A 6702-nucleotide genomic window follows, 5' to 3' on the forward strand; every position below is an offset into this window, starting at 1 on the left:
TTTCAGACAGTGCGCAAAGCGTTAACGTGCACACTGACCACCATGTGGTTTTGAGGAAGCACACAGGCTTAGCGTGTGTACTGAAAGGTTGCCTGACAACCACAGTATGTGGGAGCTCACATTCAGAGAGACCTGTGAAGCCTGCTACCTGATAACCACAATATGTGGGAGTTCAATTACAGAGAGGCCTAGAGAGGCCTAATACCTGTTACCAGATAACCACCTCAAGTGGAAACTGAAAGTAATATGGAACTCGACTCCAGGGAGGCCTGGTGAGGTCTACTACCTGACAACCACAAATTGTGGGAGCTCGCTTTTTAGTGGAAACGCACAGTATGTGGGAGCTAAATCTCCAGGGAGGCCTGGTGAGGCCTACCACCTGGCAACCACAGTATGTGGGAGCTCGCCTTCAGAGAGACCTGGTGAAGCCTACTATCTGAAAACCACAATATGCTATTTAGTGGAAACGCACAGTATGTTGGAGCTAAATCTCCAGGGAGGCCTGGTGAGGCCTACTACCTGGCAACCACCGTTTGTGGGAGCTCGCCTTCAGAGAGACCTGGTGAAGCCTACTATCTGAAAACCACAATATGCTATTTAGTGGAAACGCACAGTATGTGGGAGCTAAATCTCCAGGGAGGCCTGGTGAGGCCTACTACCATGCAACCACAGTATGTGGGAGCTCGCCTTCAGAGAGACCTGGTGAAGCCTACTATCTGAAAACCACAATATGCTATTTAGTGGAAACGCACAGTATGTGGGAGCTAAATCTCCAGGGAGGCCTGGTGAGGCCTACTACCTGACAACCACAGATTGTGGGAGCTCACCATCAGAGAGGCCTGATGAATCCTACTACCTGATAACCACAATATGTGGGAGTCCACCCAGCCCCGCATGTTGAGGGAAGCGATGCTTGAGATGTATAACAAATACACACTGGTTGAATGAAGCCCATGGAACCCAGGGCTAATCATCTTAAGAAAGGGAATGAAGCGGAGCGCATAACCCCTACCATACAGGATTTCAGAAAGTGCGCAAAATCTTGCGTGCACACTTACCACTTACGTGGATTTCAGAAAGTGCGCAGAGTCTTGCGTCCACACTTACCACTTACGTGGATTTCAGACAGTGCGCAAAGTGTTCACGTGCACACTGACCACCATGTGGTTTAGAGAAAGTACACAGGCTTAGCATGTGTACAAAAAGGTTCCTTAGCATCGCACAGGCACTGGATCGCACGGGAGAGGCAAGCTCCAACCCTCAAGCAAGGGGAGCATCACCTGAGGCAGTACATACAGAAGAATTCGGTAACTACCATCTCCCCGGATGCGCCAAGCGGCCAGGTGGCCCCTCAGGGTGACCTGGCCGGACATCCATGAAATTCCCCACAGTGCTGTGCAAGTTCTGACGATCAGCCAGGATCCTCGGGGAGGGGGTGTGGGATGGACAACCGCAGAGCGCTTGCCCCCCACATGCGGGTCCGACTCCGCGGTGGGTGTCGCGCCCCGGGGGGGCGGAACCCACGCGGAGCGGCCGCCTGCCGAAAGCCTGTGATCTTGGCCTAATACCTAGAGCACTGTAAAGGAAACTCACAGAGTTTGTTAGTAGACATATAACCACCAGCAACATAACACCCATAAGCAGGTAAACAAGGGTTACGTATTCACCCACCCTCCTGTACTGGAGTCCCGCTTGCGGGGCGCCCCCCTTCTGGTCCGGACCGTCAGTAAGGCGGTTACTATGAACATAGAACCAACCAAAGAATCATAGCTCCAGGACAGGAGACTGTTATGTGAGAAACTTTCCACCTAACCTCGATCAGGTAGAGGGCTAGTGGCTACAGGGGAATTAGGCAGGGGAGGATTAAAACAGAAGTTAAAACAGAGTATAAAATCATCCGGAGCTACTAGGTACCGCTCTGATCCGGGCGAGGACGCTTCCTCGTCTGAATCACATCCCTCAGACCCTGCTTACCTCTCCGTGACCCGCGATTCCTCTTGCCCCTGCCCTTAGGCGGGGGAGGAGCGTGAGCCGCGACACTAGCCTTCTGTGCCCGTCTCCGATCCTCAGATCGAGATGGGCCAGGACCCCTTTGCTGTTCGGGCTCGGACCTGGACCTTCGTCTGTATCCAGGTCCTTCAGCAGGCCAGCCTGGTAAGCCTGAAGCACTGCCATCGTGTGCAACGAAGCCCCAGCCTGACCTGCTGCCGCGTATGATTTGCCATTTAAGCGGGATGTATCCTGGAGGGGCTTAGATGGCAAAGAGGGAGATTTAAGAGGGAGATTTAAGAGAGGACGTTTCCCCCACAGAGATATAGCTAGCCAGCATCTCTCTACAGGGGGCATCCTCTCATAGCCGTTTTCGTGCATACCTTCGATAACTCGTATGCTTAAAACCGATAGATGCGAGAGGAAAACTGCCTCTTCCATTCCTTTTTGACTTCTGCAAGTAAGTCAGGCAAGAATGGAAGGCTCACCTGTGCTGGAGGGCTATGGTCAGACAAATAACGCTCATCGAGGTGATCTCGCGACGTTACTTTTCTGGCACTCTTCCATGGCAAGACTAATTTTGCCGTGACGCGATCCATAACCTCTAACAGCTCTCCATATGCAGGGCAGGAGGATTGAGAAGGCTCAGCCTCAGCTTCTTCGCCACTCTCAGACATCTACTGCTCTTCCTGGGTAAAACCCAGCAGAGCACTAACTTAAGTGCCAGAATGGGTTAATGACAACGCATCTTCCTCCCGAAGTTCACTCTCGTTTGCCGCCAGAGAGTGTGAAAGGAAAAAAGTCCCTCTCTACACTCCTCAGCGAGATCCACCTGTGATCCCCACAAGCTCATCCTCCTCCGTGCCTCGGCAACGGTGGGTCCTGAGCCGCGGGATCCAGATGGCTTTCCCTCTTTCCTCAAAAAGAGAGACAAACGAGAGAGGAGCTTTTTCACAGAAAAATGCTCGCAGTGCACGCAGATTGCCCCCTCGAGGACATCGCGCGTTCTCTTCGCCCAAACAAGAGACGCAAATAGTGTGTGTGTCGTCAGGTGTCAAATAACACTGACACGGATGCACACACTGTTTAAATGCCTTGCTAGTGGATGCCATGACAACAATAATAGATTGCTCTTACCGTTCTGGTCGTTTCTCAGATGCACGCTTCAAACAAAACAGTCAATGAAGACGAAGAAGATAAGTGACGGGTCCTACGGGCGTGTATTTATAGTCGCGCTGGTAGTGACATCAGAGGCTGTCGCCGGCCAACATGTTGGCGTTTTTCAAAGTATGCTTCAGACACGGGTCACGACGAGGTGTTCGCCATAGTGTCCACTCAGAGGACGCAGTTCGAAGTTCCCTTGACAGGGAACCTAGGAGTTGTGATGGATCATCAGTTAAGCTTCATAGACCATATTGCTACAACGACCTGATCCTTCAGATATGCCTTATACAACATTAGGAAGATTAGACCCTTCCTGTCAAAGCAAGTCACCCAACTTTTTGTACAAGCTCTTGTTCTCTCCAGACTGGACTATTGTAATGCTCTGCTTGCGGGCCTTCCTGCATGTACTTCCTGCAAGCCTCTGCAACTGATCCAGAATGTAGCAGCGAGGGTTGTCTTCAATGAGCCAAAAACAGCTCACGTTACTCCTCTCCTCATCAGGTTACACTGGCTACCAGTAGCCGCTCGCATCAAATTCAAGGTACTGATGCTTGCCTACAAGACGACCACTGGCACAGCACCAACGTACCTAAACTCACTAGTTCAATCTTATGTGCCCTCCAGAAGTTTGCGCTCTTCAACTGAACAATGCCTTCTGGTGCCATCCCAAAGAGGTTCAAAATCACTCTCACGGACCTTTACCTGGACCGTGCCCAGCTGGTGGAATGACCTCCCGATGTCAATTAGAAAAATTTTGAAATTTTGAAAAAACATCTAAAGACTCATCTTTTTCGCCAGCACTTAACCAACTAATACTACTACTTACCTTTTCTTTTATTGTCTATCATATAAAAAAAAAAAAAAAAAAAAACCTACAAACCAACCTGGCTACATGTTCTGTACTAGACTAACATCTCGGTTACGTATGGTAACCCTTGTTCCCTGAAGGAGGGAACGGAGACGCCACGTCGGTGACCGACGCAAAATGGGATATCGCTTCAATAGACCAATCTACTTCGAGTGTAAACTAAACGAGCCAATGCACATTGGCAAGCAATTATTGCATCCAGCTGCCGCTGATCACAGCGTGAGTATAAGAAGACAGCAGGTGCAATGCATACCAGGTTTTTGCTTAGGAGCCGAGACGGAGACCGGGCAGCTCAGCGGCGGTACAGCAACCATGGCCACGGGACGTGGTGTCTCCGTTCCCTCCTTCAGGGAACGAGGGTTACCATACGTAACCGAGACGTTCCCTTTCAGTCGGTCACTCTCGATGCCACGTCGGTGACCGACGCAAAATGGGATCTACCAAAGCGGCATGGGTGCTGCCTCCTCAAGTGCCCTGGGCGAGCCGCCTGCGCCCCTATTAGGTGTAGGCCGGGGCTCGTAACAATAGTTCCACTCACCAGTGTCAAAGCACTACCTCACTGGGTGAGACTGGATAACACTGGGAAAACTTACCCATTCCGCTTGGAACAGGGACGCTGCGGAAGCCACATCCTTCCCGAAGGAGGTCTCGGCGGCAAATACACATATAGCATCCGTTTAGGAGTATATGGAGAAATTTGAGGTGATTAAAACCCTCTTGGGAAGGCAGAAGTCTGCCTGGGAAACACGGGCTCTAAAGGCTATACCATGGACTATACACATATGAGTACCGCTTAGGTCTCAATATGGAACCCAGCCTTCCATGGTCCTCACGGATTCATCATGAAGGCCTGCCGCTGGACATTCCGCTGCATCCAGCTGCCTAGGGTGATGAAGGATCTCAACAGGGTCTACAGTACGGACACTTTGGAGCAGTTTAAGCAAGCCGAAACTAACCGGGGCCTCTCAGTACCACTTCCCATTTGAGGTGAGAACACAGGAGAATACCGGCTCTACACGAAGGCTATAGAACCTAGCGAACGTGTTAGGGGTTGCCCAGCCCTCAGCTCTACAAATATCTGTCAGCGAGGTGCCACGAGCCAGCGCCCAGGAGGATGAAACTTCTAGTTGAGTGAGCTCACAACTTGAATGGGCAGGGCACACCCTGAGCCTGATAAGCCAGGGTTATGGCATCCACAATCCAGTGGGCCACCCACTGCTTAGAGACGGCACTCCCCTTCTGCCGGCCTCCGCATAAGACAAAAAGCTGGTCTGAGGTCCTGAAGCTTTGTGTCCGGTCTACATAGCATCTTAATGCTTGGACGGGACAGAGCAAAGTCAGGGCTGGGTCTGCCTCCTCCAGGGGCAGTGCTTGCAGGTTCACCACTTGGTCTTTGAAGAGTTTAGTGGGAACCTTGGGCACGTAGCCAGGCCAGGGCCTCAGGATTACCTGGGAGTCAGCTGGCCCAAACTCATGAATCGTCGACCGAAAATGCATGCAGGTCCTACTGCCGGAAGTGGTTCTCGTCTGTCGACCGCCAGAACGAGACTGAGATTGCGGCAGCAGCAACGGGACTCCGCCCCCCGAAGGTAGCAGAGCCTGGTTCACAGATCTGAGATGGTCATCTTCCCAGTGAGAAGATGACTCATCCACGAAGGCCACCTCAGCGTGCTTGCCCAGACACGTGAGGCAACGATCATGACCATCACCCGTTGCCAGGTAATGACCGCACCCAGAAACGCATGGGTGAAACAGCATCCTTATAAGGACGATCCATCGTCTTTACAAAGACGCACCCGTGAAGCTCTTTTAGAGAAATTTGCTCTTTAGGAAATGCTCTTTTAGTGCTGAGGCGCACAGGGGAATTGGTCGCTTGCAACACGACAGGGGTAGTGCAGCCTGAAGTGTGCAATCCACTCGACACAGGAACGACTGCCGCTGAAGCGCCGTCTCGCCAACACACAAAGCTTCCGAGAGCGTGCTGAACTCGAAGTTCACAGCAGACACAGTTGAGCAGAGTGATACTAACGCTCAGCTCCAAAGCGAAAAGCTGGTATGCATTGCACCTGCTGCCTTTTTATACTCACGCTGTGATCAGCGGCAGCTGGATGCAATAACTGCATGCCAATGTGCATTGGCTCATTTAGTTTACACTCGAAGTAGATTGGTCTATCGAAGTGATATCCCATTTTGCGTCGGTCACCGATGTGGCGTCGAGAGTGACCGACTGAAAGGGAACTGAGACTTGTCATGGCACTTGTATACTGTTGTTGTCCTCTTGTTGGTCTGATTGCTTCTATTGTTCTCATTTGTAAGTCACTTTGGATAAAACCGTCTGCTAAATGATTAAATGTAAATGTCAAGGTCAAGAAAAATATGAAAGACATTGTCAGAATAGTCCATCTGCTATCAGTGGTTCAACTGTAATTTTATGAAGTGACGAGAATACTTTTTGTACGCAAAGAAAACTAAAATAACGTTATTCAACAATTTGTCTTCTATGTGTCTCTCTGCATCACCGTAGCACCATTTTGGAGAATATCTGCTGAACGCAAACTGCGTACACTATACTGAACCTTGACCTTTAAGTTTCTATGTGTACTGTAGATGATTTGAAGGTAGTTTTTCTTAAATGAAACCGTAAAATGCTCATGAAGCGACTCTCAGAGAAACTTTGGATA

The sequence above is a fragment of the Carassius carassius genome, chromosome 3 (assembly GCF_963082965.1).
Source record: "Carassius carassius chromosome 3, fCarCar2.1, whole genome shotgun sequence".
Classification (NCBI taxonomy): domain Eukaryota; kingdom Metazoa; phylum Chordata; class Actinopteri; order Cypriniformes; family Cyprinidae; genus Carassius; species Carassius carassius.